We start from the raw sequence: 16,517 nt of genomic DNA on the forward strand, positions 1-16,517 counted from the left end.
TGAAAAATGGCGGTCAGTCATAGATACGCCATGAAGATTTAAGCGACGCGACAGATTCGAATGGGTTTGCCTTTGAGTCTGTCGATCCTCGTCAAAGTTCGTAGGATTTCGTGTAAAGCTCCGTCACAGCTGCCTGGTGGAACGGAAGATGGAGGTCGGATGAAGAAGGTTGCGGCAGCTGCTGGTCCGAAAACAGCGGATTCGTGAGCTCGAGCGCGAGTAGTTCAAAAAAACCGATGCGTGACGTTTGACAGATCGTCACTATAACAAAGGGAAGGTTCTGTTTTTCCACGCTTGTTCTTCTCTCCCGAATCTTCAGCTGACTTGACCTACGCGCTTGTCTATCCTTTTACATCTTTACGCAGCTACACCTCAAGAACAAAGATATCAAGTTGATGGATATCTATCGGGCTATTTCAAACTTACCTGTTAAATCTATAAATGTTCATTCGTGAATATTAATTTCTTCATTATCTATGTGTACGGTAAAATAGGAAATAAATATATAATTATATCGGCTTCTAATGGTAATAAAGTATTGATTATACAGTTACAAATAATCTATTTGTATTGTAATTAATAAATAAAATTAATATTACAAGTTTACATTGCGATCTTTGTTCCAAGACTATTCTAAGACTACAAGGCTATTCCAAGGCTGTGATGCTGAGAACATTTTACTCTCAACGGAAAGGGGACTATTAATCACTTTCTGGATGGCTCTGCTACTGAAGAAAAGTAATTATAATGTCCTAAAATATCATCGCAAACTTTTAACCAGAGACATATAAAGTTGGCACAAGATAAAAATATGTTTAAAGATTTTTTTGCAGAGAGTCTCATATGTAGCATTTAATTTTAGTTTAAATATTTTCGTGTGGGATTCTAAATAAATATATCTCGTTATTTCTTCAATTTATTTTTATAACTGATTTGGTGATCCTGCGGAGCCGCACGAAACAATTCTATCACTTTTACCATCTTTATATCAGAGTCGCCTCTTTAGATTTGATAACTGAAATTTAGTAACCAGTTGTTTCACTTGCGCCTGCTTTGGATATGAGCAAAATGGGCTCTTTTCACATTATGTATCCGGCATATTATATATCCTTACCTACCTATCCACGCAGGAGCAAACCGGTCATCATCATTACGTTGCCAGGAATCGCAATATTATGCTTTATCTCAGTAGCACTTCTTGTATATAGTAGTTATATGCGCGATACAAAGGGGGTACAGTAGACTATTAAATATGCAAGGGTCGAATTTGAATAATGAGATCTTAATGATACTGTCGTAACCCGGTCGAAAGTAGAAGCTGCATTCACAATAAGCTCAAGAAATGACATCGCAAATATTGGGCGATCGATGTTCTACAAGGACAATGGAAGAAAATTGCTCGTTCCGATGTGTAAACTTGAAAATGACTGACAATTGCCACAAATTAGTCTGTTCATCGAAAATAATTTATTATTACGTTTATCGTACTTTAATCTACAGGAAATGACGATAAGTGATAATTAACTTAAAATATGTAACGAGTAATCTACGTTAAAAATTGATACTGACATATTATTACTGTGTGTATATATATACTGACATATGCTGTAATATATTAAAAAATCTATACGTATTCTTCTTTTTACAATTTTTTTTTAGAAATTTCTTTGGAGAGTTTGAGTTCTACTTGCACACTTTATTTGTTCTTGCTGTTGCAAAGTAACGGTAAACCGTTTGGAAACCGAAAGACGTTAATAATGACTGTGTCAAGCGGTGAAATACAAGTTGGCAAACGGGAAAATGCCGACAGATAGTCAGTGAACCGTTTATTAATCGCGTATGTGCCACAGATAACTTTTACCGAAATTGAAAATGTCAAGTGTCACGTATCGTTCGTGCTAAAAAAGCTAAAAACGAAGCGCTGTTGTAATTCAACATCGGATTGATGAAGATGGGTTCTGATTACATTATTTGCTCGCGCGTTTGTTTCTGCAGGGGGATAACGGTAAAGTCTGAAAATTGAAGAGCATTAATAACGGTTGGATTGCCCGATCGAACTCGCGCTCTAGCGGGAGGCTGGATGTGAAAGTGGAATGAGGAACGATCCGCGGGTGGGTGAGTGTCACGGAGGGAGCTCGGATGAACCGTGAAGAAGAATGAAGAGGAAAGGGGCGGCAGGGGGGCAGGCTAGAGGAGAGAGTCTTGCGAGGCCGCCGGAGGGTGAAGCGAATAGACGTAGCTGCTGGACGCCGCCGTGTAATTTATTTCCCTTCGCTTCCGCGTCGCGGACGAACGTCGGATCGACGGGGGGTTACCCGCGCGCGCTACACGCCCCGATGAACCAATCCTATGCTGCCACCACCGTCTTTCATCCGCGAACCACCCTCGAAAGAGCGGCAAAAATTTTAAGAAAATCGCAAACTATGATAAATCATCAGCTGGCGCTTTTATACAGCAAATGAAACAATGTCAAAAATAAAATGTTTCTTATCTAGGCAAATTTTATCTCTTTAATTTAATTAAATTTCATTTTTATTTTTATACTTTTATTTTTATATTTCACTTACTTGATGAAATTATATATTATATGTATATATATCATCGAATTTAAATGAGAACTTTTACATATAATATAATAGTTACAAATTTGTGTATAGAAGTAATAATTTATCTCTTCTCTCATCAGGAAAATGGAGTGACCAATCAAACGATTACTTACCTTTCATCCGTTAAACGCTAGAGCGATTAATGTTCGGTCGAAAGTTGTTACCGGCAAAATGGTATTTTTCTCTCTCTCTCTTTTTTTTTTATCGGTCTGTGCGTGCACCATTCTTGCTGAAATTCGATGAAACGAGAATGATACTTTGATAAAGGAGTTGGTGTTGCACAATGTCAGGTGTTGGTGCGCTGCCGGCTCTAATTAAAAAGCCGTGTCGGCAGCGGCATCATGGAAGACCCCGCAGGACGAAACCTTTTTTTTCGTTATTTTTTTTCATTTTTGAAATGGCCGCTCGTCGAGCACGCTTATATAATACCAACAAGCTGCAGAACCATCCCCAACCCTTCTCGTCTGTACCACACGAGCTCTCTGGTGTTAACGCCCACACGTTGGTGCTTTCACAATAATTCTCCGCACCTTTCGCAATTCGGACACAATAAAAACTCTAGCGAGACAGTTTGGCGTGCAAGTGTGATGTAGGAGTTCTCCGTATTTTTATTTTCTTTTTTTATTTTTTTCGAGTCGTACCGCACTGCGGAAATTTCAGTCTATGACTCGCTGTATAGAGACACGCGTATAAGGAGACGGATCTAATGCGTATTTCGATCCCGGTGGGTCAAAGTCCGCAGGGACACGCACACATGCACACCCCGAAAGGAAGGGAGAAAGAAATCCGCGCATCATCCGAGAAGATACGGGGCATCATTCGCATCAGCGACAGCATCAGCCAAGTTGGATACGGAGACTACACGCCATGATGGTCCGATATGAGTGACATCCCCTTAAATAGCATGCCCTTCCAATCCGTCGCAGCGACCCCTTAAACTGAACTGAATTGAACGGAACACCACCCCTACCCGGAGCCAATAGCTACAACAGCCCAAGTGCGGAGACCTACTCGTATTATCCACAGTGACAGAATGGCGGAGTTATTAATGGCCGCGACAGTGACAAATGACGAACTGTCGGCGCAAGCAAGACTGATATCATGGCGGCCTTCGTTCCTCTCGTCGTTCCCCTCCCGCTTGTGTTTCCCGTCTCCCTGTTCTCTGCTCCCTCGTGGCTGTCGCACGGACCGTCTCTGTTCATCCCCTTGCCCTCGATTCGACCTTCTCTCGCATCTCCTTCGTCAAACCGTCCTTGCGGGAACTACGGGTGCACAGTGTCCGCGCAAATGCGGAATGGCGGACGATAAATCTGGCGTTCCTTTGATTAGCGCCTATGATCGAGGGATCAGTTTATAGGAAGCATACCACAAATGATTTTAGGCGTTATCTATTTATATATTAGTTTTTAATCCGGATAAAAAAAACTTGATTTACATAAACTTCCGAAAAATATCGAAGCATTTTCGAACGTGCAGAAGTATCTGCAAAATATCTACGAGTACAATTTACGAGAATGTGTGTAAAACATAATATTTTAAAATTTATTTAGTTTAGTATTTCTTTTAATCTAGTAAAGAAAATTCGATTAAATGGAGTAAATCTGACTAAATAAAAAAAAAAAAAAAAAAGAACGCGCAACACATACGAAAGACACGACGAAATAAAATCATGTTGTGTACAAAATCAAAATAAATATATTTACAGATTATCCACGGCGATAAATCATATGCGGTTTGAATAGACAGCAGGAGGTCTGGTCTTTGGGAAGGCGCTCTGGGCTCTTCGTGTGCACCCTCTCTCTCCACCTACTCGTCTCTCTTCCACTCTCCCCTCTTCTCTCATCCGATGGTTCTTCGGCCGCTGCTTTGTATTCCGCGTTGCTTGCGCGCTCTCCCCCTTTCTTCCTCAACATCGTCTCAAACTCCACGATTCTCTCATCCCTTTCCACTGATCCCCCCCGCTATCCCTCCCATGTCCTTCTCACCAAAAACCCTCATCTTATACGTCGCGTCCTCGTCCTCCTTTTCTATGTCGCTTTCGTTTTTCTTCTTCGTTGTCTTCGTCTTCGTCCAGCTCCTTCCGCTCAAGATGCCTGAAGCTTCATCCTAAGGCGACTTGATCCACCCCCTTTCCATCCCTCAGACATTGCCACGCCAAGTTCTTTGATCCCTGTCGAGCGCGCAACTCCGAAGGATCACCACCAAGATTTTCGAAAGAATTCATAACTTTGACGGAGTCTTAGTAAGGAAGATTTCGCGCCTCGCGTGTAATGGTATCTCGGGGATAAGATGGGTTATGTTGCTCAGCGCGAGGAGAAAAATTACAAAAAGTTACGAAAAAGTTGGCTAGAGGTGGACCAGGGCAGCTTGATAATTCATACTCCCAAAAATACAAAATTTGTCAAAAATTGATCTGCGTAAGGAGAATAATATTACATATTTCTATGAAAAAAATTTACGAAAAAATATTCTAAGTTTTTTTTTATACTTTACTCTCTCACATCAAACTTTGAAAAGTCGCGAGTCAACGAAAAAAACTATTAAACGATATTAAAAATTTTTGGTCGACTGTTCGTGTTATTTCATTGATCGGCGAGTCGAACAAAGAGGAAACAGAGCGCAAGAATTAGAGAAACGAGCAGAAGAGGAAGAAGGAACGCGCAGGCCTGATCTGTTCATGAACGCAGAAATCCCTCGTGGCAGCCTTGGGGTTCCGAAACATCAGCGTGATTGCGTTCCTTCGCGAAGGTATTCCATTACCGGGTTGAGCGAGTACCCTCATCCCTGTTCCACCCTCCTGAACTGCCGGACGTTGAGCTACGCTGTTCTCGACCCAGACTCGTTCATACACGCAACCGGACATCGACATGCAAACTAGTATCTACAATCTTTGGTCCAGCGAAGATGAACATTAGATTTATCTCTAAAAGCTATTATCGAAGAATACGTCCGTCCAAGCTGCACGAATACTTTACTTAATTAATAATTTTTTGCACTATTTTCAAAATTAAAACCCATGCAAAAATTGTTTAGAAAATATTATTTTAATATAAATTAGTTATCTCATTTCTACAAAATAATAATTTTTGCAAATAATAAAATTTTTCACGTAAATAACAAATTTTGCTTATGATACATTTCCATTTCATGTAAATTCATTCCATAATTCAATATCGATTTATTGATTATTCACAAACCGCACGAATTTTGTGTATATAGTAAAGTTATTTAGTTATATATATATTAGCTATAATACGATATAAATTCGTAAAGAGAAAAGAATTGCTTATCGAAGGTTCCGAACTATTTTAACACATCCTCCAATGTTCGGTTCGCTTCAAAGTTTAATCAGAAATTGGTATAGGGATGCCTGTCCTGTTTTCATTAACATTCCACAAATCCTGCAACAAATTAAATTACTTCACCATTGCTGGGAGTAATGAATATCGGTGTGGGGTGGTAGGAAGTGGCGGAGGATTCTGAACGACAAGCATTGCGGGGAGCGGGCAGATAATCGATTGGTCTCGAAAGTTGAGTTTATTCGTGCATATAATGAGTCGTGTCGCTTGCAATTACTTCCGCTACGCGTTATAGACGCTTTATCTAAAAAATAAAAAATTTAATTTTTAATTGCTTTAATTTTACCTAACATGTATATTATTTATATGACTTTACGATTAAAAAGCATACACAATAGAAAGAGAGGGAAAAAACATATGTATCCAATATTATACACGATTATTTAAAAATTCTGCAAATATATATAGGTTTCGATGGAACCGATTTTCTAAATATATTTAAAAAACGATAGGAAATGAATATAAGCAACATTATCATTCCTCGAGCCTTTCTTGTTGTTCGCTGTTTGTCTATGTATGTGGTAATGACATAATTCGTATGTACGTTAGGTAGATATGGATACCATACTAGGCTGCGTAGGAAGCCGGATTCCACGACACTGAACGGGGAATAGAAATGGCGGTACGGCGGAGGCGAGGGGTCGGGTAATGGGGTTTGCTGGGAGTGACGCAGGAGCTAACCGAGCGGAATCACGAGCTCCCAGAAATCGAATCCATGCGTCACCCAAGCCTGCCAACACCATCTGCAGCTAGCAGAGTTCCGCAGACCTTAAGTTTCGGTGGCAGAGCCGGCAATGTCATCTACCAGAGAGTAAAAATCGGCAACTGCTCGATAAATAAGATAGAAATCGAGATTTGCGTGTAATGTATAGGTAAAAAGGTATTAAAAAAGTGAATTTACTTTTTGTGCAAACATCAGATATTTTTTTATGTTATATTTTGTCGCCATTCATCATCGCACAACCCTAATAATGTCAGTGTATATAATTTTACAATATCTAAAAAAAAAAAAGATACAATTGTCAAATACATTGAAGAGACCGTCGTCTCGTCGAACTATAAAACTATACGAAACGAAAACGTGCCGAGGGAAACGAAGAAATTTCAACGGTAACAAACAACAAACAGGCAATTGCCGCGGAACGAAATTCCAACCAGGCAACCCCCTGGACAACTTAAGTAACGTCTCGCTCTCGTCCGCCTCGCGCTCCAACGTAAATGATGGCGCCCAGTATTATCTATTGTGCGCCCATTCCATTTAATATTGTATTCCATAACGCAAACAAAGGTAAAATGCGAATTAATGTACTCGATTTATCACGCTTTTGTTGCGCGCCGGGACGCGAGAGCGAACAACGCCGGGCGAACCCTGGCTTTGCCCTCTCTCGCTCTTTCCCCATCACTGCCTGTAACTACCACCAAAACGCTGCGGCGGATACGATACTTTGTAAGTTTCGACGCGAGCGAGAAATATTCCCGCAAGTGCACATTGCGCCGCAATCACGCGACAATTGTATCTCCTCTGCCGAATGCCTTTGCATTGTGCATTTTTATCAGCTGTACTTATTTATTCGATTGTTCTTATACATACATATAAATATATATAAAAATATAAATTATATTTATTATATATATTTTTTATACATACATATATATTTATTATATTTTTTTTTATTTTGCTCTGCATATTTCTACGCGGAAAGACGCTAAAAATATCAATGATTGTAATTAATTAATTCAAAATTATAATTAAACTTTTATTATATATATACTTTGAGAAAATAAAAATAAAGCATCGGAAATATTAAAATGTCAAGAGGTCGGCATGATATTCATGACAAATTTTTTTATAGATTGTCGAAACATTGAATTTCGCTGAACATAGAATTATAAGATTCAACTTTTCAGATGACTTTTTTTTATGAAAAGGAGAAAAAGTGATTAATTGCAGCATCGGTGAGGAATTTATCGAGGATTTTATATAATTTTAAAAAGTTTCTAAATTTTTATAAAATTGTGAACACACACGCGACGAAATATGTACCTTGAGAACAGGTTGAACGAAGGTAAACGTACGGAAGGGGAAGGAAGGACGCGGTGGAGGGAAGAGAGTCTAACTGGTCGAAAATCCAGGAGGACCATTTTTCTTCCCTTCTCGCGGAGACTGCGGCCCGAAAAAGGATTGGGAACCACCACAGATGACGCTTTCTTCCCTCATCTTTTTCTACCTCCGATTCCCATCTTCCTCTGACGTATTCTCCCTTCAGATCTTCGTTCTACGAACGTTTGTAATCCTCACATCATAGGATATGCTATGGCCAAAGAGAGGAAACAGCAACGCTCTTTGATGTCTCTCACAGGAGTTGGAATTATAATACTGACAAGTGTTTAATAAAAAAAACTGTAGATGTGATCTTGCTGAGAAAAAAATTTATTTTACTTAAAAAAAGTTATACGTCACGCATCTTGTTCTTTTAATCTTGCGATTGTAGATTTTTTCATACGCCACCGTCACTGACACGTGACTTGTAACAGAATTATACGACTCATCACTTGTACGTTGCGCAATACTTTTGACGCTGTCGTTTTTTTTTTTTTTCTTCGATCTCGGCATATTTTATACGAGAATTACATACGACTCTCTAGAACGACACTCCAAGGAAAAGATACATATTTAAAGATTGAATTTTCTTCTTGCTTTTCTGCTTGCATTTTACATGCTATAGATATTTTTAAATTAATTTTTATGAAGAGACAAAATGTGCGCATATGTGTGTGTATGTATCCAACGTAAATCTATCCGAAAGAGATTTTATCACAAACTTACCAAGCATTCGCGACTTGTCGCATCTATCATTGTTCTTGCTTTGACTTCCACGTTCTTTCACTCGTGGGCCATAGTTTCTCTGATATCCTTTATGTTACTTCGATAAATATAACTATAAATCCGCAAAGCGTTGACGCAAAAATTGAAATACTAAGAGGAAACTTTGCTTTTTTCGAATCATATGCTTTTTCCGTTGCTCCAGAAGCGAAGTGGGAAAATCGCCAAATTGCAGTTACCATCCGACGAATAAGTTTGATAAACAGTTGCAACTGTGTATCTTTTTCTAAAGATAAGGTCCTTATACAGTACTATAAACTCTACCTTATTTGAAACAATATATCGCTATAACGTGATTTCTCGATTTTATCAAGAAATTAGTAGATGTCGATATTAGCTGCAAACTTTGAAGAAACTTTCATGGGAAGTATGTCACAGATGACGTTCGAGAGAGAGAGAGAAGTGGAAGCAAAAAAGAATGAATATTCGAAAGATGAGCGGAAGCGGAGTTTGAACGCGCGCAGCAGAGAAGATCAGAGGGTTTTCGTGGCAGGGTGATTGGTAGCACCCGTTAGTTTAATCATCACGCATTAGCCGAACTACCCCTTACCCCTGAATTCTAGCCCACTTTCACCCTCGAATTCCGCGCTACTCATTCTGCTCGCTTCTGCTCGCCATCCTGTTTGCCCCGTTCTCATTCATTTCCTCTTACGTTTTGGTATACTCGCTGCCGTTTGTTACGCGACGTTTTAACTTCCGTCAGAGTCTCGCTTCATCTTATCCAAACACATAATTAAATGATATATATTTAGGTCTAGCCTCTTGCTCTTCTCCAACTCTCCGTGTATTCAATGTATTCAACTATTACTCTTATAAAAAAATATTGTAATCTTCTATGTGTAAATGTGACATAAGATATATCTGTAAAATCAAAGCTAACAAACTGCTAAAATTATAATTATAATAAAAATATATGTTATTTTTGCAGTAAATAATCATAACGTAATAACAGCAGATGATTCTGCAATCTCATTTATTTATTTATTGTAAAATTCTCCATAATGAGCAGCCGCAAAGACACGAAGGCACTTTGACATTTGTCATTTGATTGATGAGTCGGTCATGTGATTATTGCGTCAAAATTACGTCAGTTTTTGCATGATTCTATAAATACGTTCGTCAAGTGTCACATGAAGAACAGAGAAAGAGAGAGAGCGTTTTTGCAGCTCGTTCGATTCGCCCAAGACATTTTTCAAACGAGCCATCTAGATGCCACTTCGAACGTGTCGCGATATATCGCGACTGCGCCATTTCGACACATTGGTCGGTCGCAGATAGTTATCGGTGTGAAAATAACGTGGTTTATACTTAATGACGTGCGCGCGGCGACTCGTGATAGGCGGCACATAGGCTGGAGATTAAAATTGGATAACAGTATCAACCACCTGCTACGTCTAACTTTAACAATCGCGTGAATACTGACAATTATTTACTCGAGTTCTTACTTCCTCGTATCAATGACTATAAAAATATTTTACATATATCCCGGTATATCGTATTCTGCGACAAATTGTATGTAAAATATAATTTCGAATCTGCACACATTTAATAAAAATAATGCCGTTAAGTTACAAGAACTGCTAATTTTACAAGGTTCCTAGCGCGCGATTAAAGAATATGATATTTTATATTTATAGTATAATCGAAAAAGAAAGAGAGAGGGAGAGAAAAAATACGTGCTTGAAGAGTATAAATCCAAAATGATCGAAAGAATTTATCTCACGCAAAAATCATGCAATCGTGTACGATTTATAACTCGTTTTGAGATGCTATTCTTCAAGTCTTTGCACCTTTCTTTCGTATTTTATTTCTTTCCTCCTAAAATCGCATTAGTGGAAAATTATTTATATTATACGATGCGTTACGAAGTGCATTCGTGATGTGGTTTGTGTGTCAAAAATTAAACACCATTAGCACGACAGGCATGCACAACTGCGATGTAAACAAGCGGGAGGTTGCTCTTAATGGTTTGTAGCACGGTGATGATTTTCACCGGGCGCAAAAACACAAGGACTGTAGAGAACCATTAATCAAATCGAATCAATGAGACCGTTAAAGGAACTCATTTTGCCACTTATTCATCTATCATTATTAGAGACCTGGGACCATCTGTTGCGATGATCGCCACTATCTGCTAACAGTTTATCTTTTCACACAACGGAATCTTCTCTCTCTTCTCGAGCTACCAGACTTCGCCGCCCTCTTTCAAGGCTACCGGGGCGAGTGTATTTTTTTTCGTTTTTTTTTTTTTTTTCTTAAATAAAGATACGAGAGAGAAGAAGGAAAAATTTCAAATTATACATCTTGTTGTACCACGATATAATTACGATGCGCGAAATGAACGAGCAATATTGAGCAATTAGCGAGAGAGACCAGAATAAGACGTTACAAGCGCTTTTTAAAAATGTAGATATGTAATAATATATCTCTCCCATTTCATGAAAATTATAGTCCGCTGCGCACTCGTGCAGTAACGAGCGTGTTGTTAAAAAGGCGAGGAAATACTTTATCTACGCGCGATACGCGCAATATGCAATTTTTTCACGAGGTGCATACACGACACGCAACTTTCCGTTGGATGGTTCAACGGATAATGGACGTTTTATATTCTGATCTTTTTTTTTAACGCAATTTTTTTTCAACATAGCCAGTCTTTAGCGGAGATATATAACGCAAATTAGCGTTTTTTTTTAAATAGCGAGACTTTATAATACGTGTGAAAAAAAAAGAAACCATTCTCACGCATCATTCTCTTTTCCTATTATACAGGTAGATTACTTTCGCCGAGGACTTAACGCGTCGCTATAATAAATATTCTAAATAGATGAGGAATTATATGAAATGCGAAAGCTCTCGGCGGAACGATTTCGCGGTGGATTTCATAGATAGATATCGAGATACAAAATCGCATCCGCAAGACGTTTCTGCGCGAGACATCCACCTCGTCGAAGCCGCAAAGTCTTTCCGACGGCCTTCGACATTCATCGTAACTGAAGCAGAGCGAATCCTACTATTGAGTTTTACGACTAGAGAATCCGCGGGGTGCCGATGAGAGAAACGAAAGCGGAGCAAGGAGAGTCTCTCCGTTCCACTTGCTTTTCGAGCCTCCGAGTCGGCAACCGAGTCCGGGGGCGAATGACTCCTACAGCCGAAGAAGAAGAGAAGGGCTTGGTTATAAGGGGTTAGCCGAGGTTATGCAAAACAAATGCGCGCCAGGAGAGTACCTGCTGCGGTCCAGTTTTCGGACTGAATAGTGTGACGGTCGAACCTAGGAGTCGAGACACAAGAGTCGGACAGGTTGCATTCGTTGCTCTCCGTATTCCGTTCACGCTGCTTCCCCTCCCTTTGCACGTTGCACCTTGAAACTTCAAAATACAACGGGCGCGGTTGATTTACGGGCCGGATACCCGAAAAAGCTTCGCAAAATTCCAAATACGCAAAATCGTGCGAGATTCAAGGTTCCGGCTCTCGGGTTTCATGTCTCACCTGCCTAAACAGGGTGTGTTTAAGCCTATTTTGCAGACTGTGAGGGAAAAATAAGATTCGAGATTGGAATTTTTTTCTCAGTGACAAGCATTTAAAATGTAATTATATATAATTCTGCTAGAAGCGGAACCAATATTTTACAGAAATATTGTCTTTTTCAATTTAATTAATAATAAATAATTAATGAAAAATAAAATAAAATTAATGTAATCGAATTAAATTAATTTGACTGCATAGCTGAAAATTACATTCTCTTTTAACAAGCACGATTGGTGTAAAATAACTTTTCTTCGTAATAAATGATTTATATATCCTATAATCTTATAAAAAAAACTATCGTATAAACAATATTTTTCTTATTTCGATTGTAGGAAAAAAATTGTCTGTCCGCAAATTTAATTTATGCCACTTGAGTCCGGCCTCTTTTAATATCTGCACTTCGATTTCCCAGTCCGCCTTCCTTCTACTCGATTTGATCTTATTTTTACTCTTCGCTTCTCCCGTTTATATTCCTCCTACCTTACCCTACTCTCTATTAGTTCCGGCCCACCAGAATAGACGGATTCCTCTATACGTTTTGATTTACTGCCGGTCAACCCCAAAAGAAGCTCCTTGTGCCCATTGTATTTCGGAGTACGCAAATTACGAAATTCAAGGTTCTTGAAGATCAAGAGTTTTGCCTCACAGCTAACACGGAAACGCGCGCGTTACCTGGTTCAGTTGTAAGTGATATTTCTAGGTGTACGGTTGTTCACTTCGATCATCTACGTATTTGTCTGATAACTCATCCTCTAGAGCGACAACGAAATGTGCGAAACGGGGTGTGTATTAATTTTTAATCAGAGACTAGAATTGTACAAAATTGACGCAACTCTCTCTCAATCTCTCTCTTCCTCTCTTTTTAATATACAATAGCTATAACTTATTAAACTTCATCATCACTTCATCGAAAGATTCGACATTGAAGTTTTTTAAATATTAATTATGGTAAATTGATAAAAGAGATGTATCTTTAAAAAATCGCGAATCTTGATGCAAAATGCACATCGCAAAAGTGTATCGAAAACGTCGGCAGTTAATTTTCATTCGAAGTATCAGCGATTAGAGTTTCGTCGTTAGGTATCGATGCGGTACCGATAATGGCGCGTGATATCCACAGAGTAGCTATGTATACACATGATGTATAGGAAGTAATATTTTGGAAGGCATGCGCAATATATCTTCCAGCGGCGTTGGTTCATGATGCTGATATCAGTATCACGGTTATCGAAAATATTTTGAAATCTATGATACATCTATGGGGCATCCCAGTTTTTCATACTTCTACTCTATTGAAATTTGGCAGATCTGAAGCCGAATTTTTTTTACATACAGACTGAGAGAAGTTGATTGTGCAGTTGACAATTAATTTTGAAAATCATCTTATAAGAAGAAATATACTCTACTAAATAATTTATATTTTTAATTATAAAATAGTTTTAAATTTCTCATTATATAATTTTCTAATAAATTTTTATAAAACTATTAATAAGATTACGCATATATTTAATAAATTTATTACGTCTAATGTTTTATTATGTCTATTACGTTTATTATGTACGATTTGTATTGAAAATATATATAATACATATATATTATGACACTTCAAGGAAATATTAGGCAGAAAATATTTATCGAAACCGTAAAGTAAGCCGCACGAGCGACAGGGGATATATGTATACACCAAAATATTATTACGTGCTAAAATGACCACACTGAGGAGAAAAAAAAAAGAAGCAATTACGAGCAAGTGTTTTGACATTCTCGGTAAACCAATTATTTTCTCGTGCCAATCTCTTGCTCATGTAGAAATCCTTCTGTCGGCCCTTTTTGTGCACTTTTTTGTTCCACTCGTGAAGAAAAGGGCACAAAGTTATCACAAGAAAACTCACTGTTACTCTCTACCCTCCGGCATTAAATGCGCGACGATGCGATAGCGGCGATAGTCATACTTATAATTAGAGGAGTCAGCGAAATGATTTATGACGCACACGTGGTGTACGCACTGCTTTCGTAAATATACTTTCTTTATTCGTTTTCGCTCAGGCATATACATTTGTTGAGGGGCTCGGTCTTGATTAATATTTCGAAATACTGGTACTCGGTCGGCTTATTCCCGTGTCCCGAAGAGATCGCCAAATTATTACTGACGCGACATTGTACATTTTAAAGTAAAATGAGAGATTACCAAATTACTATCATTGTTATACAGGTGCGTTTGCACTTGATACAATCGCGAACAAAGTACATCTCTCTTTGTTTCAACATGAGTTAACATTTAATTTCAGATTGTTCAAACAATCTGAAATACAGATGATATTCACCGAATGCTAAACTGCACAGTAATATTTTTCCAATTTAATCTGCTGTTCTCTTGCTGTTTCTTTTAATATAATATATTTAATATATTTATTGGAGAAACGCATGTACATATTTTACATCTTACCATTATCTATATTTTTGTTATTAATGTACAATTAAATAAGAGGATTAAATAAAAATAAATAAGAAAAAAGATCTTAATTATAAAACACATTGTACGACGTATACGTGCAAGAATAGCATAGAATGAACCATAAATTCAACCTATGTAAAAATTATAAATAATATATAATATATACATCGAACAGTGTACATATTAAATATACTTATTGTATGACAAAATCAACTTTTTAAAATTTTAACTTTTAGTGTTTTAAAACGCGATAATTTTAAAGGAAGATAAACTGAAGTTGGAGTGCTATATTAAATAATTCGTTTAATGTTTATGTATATCTAAAATTCGTGTTACTATTAAAAATACACGGATACTCTTAGGAAGACTTAAAATATTCAACTTGAAAAATGGATAAAAATCTTTGATTGATAAGAAAATTTTATCTATTCAACTTCCATCGAATTTTTCTCAACACGAAATGTATAATTTATATCATTCGTAAATATAATAGTAAACTAAAAATATTGTCTATTGCAATAATATAAGTTGAACGAAAAAGCTTAACAAGATTCTCTACTAATATATTCAGATTTCTATTTCTGTTTAATAAATTGCAATAAACGCTATTTTTTATAAGATATTTGACATCTGTGTTTCTAATATATTTCTAAAAGCATCTTTCTAAAAGCAAATATTTTTAAATCGTGCACGCGATGTGCATCGTCCGTCGGATCACGCAGAGAGTATTAATGTCAAAGATTAAATTATGTTAAATTTTCCAAAATCAACAGAATAATCGTTTAGAGAAATGTTTCATCTACCTTAATAACTATTTGCGTGAATCTGATTTACATTTTCATTATGTTAAATGCTTTTATTAAATATCATCCGCGGTAGACTCGTAAAACAAAATGCTAATAATAATTAAATAAGATAAAAAATAGTGGGACGTTAGAGTTTTATAATATAAACTAAGATACTTTTCTAATCAAGAATAAAAGCCAATATTAATAAATAATAGAATTATAGATCAAAATATGATAAATGCGAGAGAGAAATATTATTTTTGTATTTTGTTGCGTCTTAAAAAAACTTTTATAAGAATAAAACCTATAGTGATATTATAAAAATCTTTTGCAGCCATTATATTATATTTAAAACTAGATGTAAATTATTTTTATCAATTATATGAATTAAAAACGGACTAATAAGTATACTAAGCATATATCACTTAAAACTTTTTAATATCAAACATATACAACTATACAGAACATAAACATGCAATTAGGTTTACTCATGTCCGATTTATTATAAACTTGAGAATTGGATAAAGAATATTCAAAGAAATAATTAATTAAAAATGCTTTTAAAGGGATAAGAATTTGCTACAATTAACTTTAAACTTTATTTTAAAATGTATACGCATTTTCCCAGAAATATTATTGACGTTTCGCATGTGTTTATTCTTAAAATAAATTATTTAATTTTGTAAAAAAAAAAAGAAAAAAAAATAGAAGCGTATTGACTTCGCACACCTGACGGGATATAAAGGGACAGTATTCGAACAGTATTCGAACAGACAAGAGATTGGATTGGAGTAGCAGCGGATTTCCAATATGGCGCATCCCCGTCGGCCGTCGGAACATGGCGACGACGGGCCTCGGTGGTGGGTTTCATCGCGCCTCGCGAAATGGATTGCTTTCGAA

General features: G+C 37.2%; 1 long non-coding RNA gene across 2 annotated transcripts in view; it reads right to left on the minus strand.

Annotated features, from left to right (window-relative positions):
- LOC145941642 (uncharacterized) overlaps positions 1-16,517 on the minus strand; it is a 71,518-nt gene that overhangs the window by 27,670 nt on the left and 27,331 nt on the right. The window contains exon 3 of one of the 2 annotated variants that reach the window (XR_014426193.1): positions 5,810-6,007. The exons of the other annotated variant lie outside the window; for it this stretch is intronic. This is a non-coding gene — a long non-coding RNA (uncharacterized LOC145941642). Of the gene's footprint in view, positions 1-5,809; positions 6,008-16,517 lie in introns of those variants that run through there. 2 annotated transcript variants of the gene reach the window in all.

The sequence above is a fragment of the Prenolepis imparis genome, unplaced genomic scaffold (genome assembly GCF_030444845.1).
Source record: "Prenolepis imparis isolate NDT839.2.m4 unplaced genomic scaffold, iyPreImpa1.0 SCAF_10, whole genome shotgun sequence".
NCBI lineage: Eukaryota > Metazoa > Arthropoda > Insecta > Hymenoptera > Formicidae > Prenolepis > Prenolepis imparis.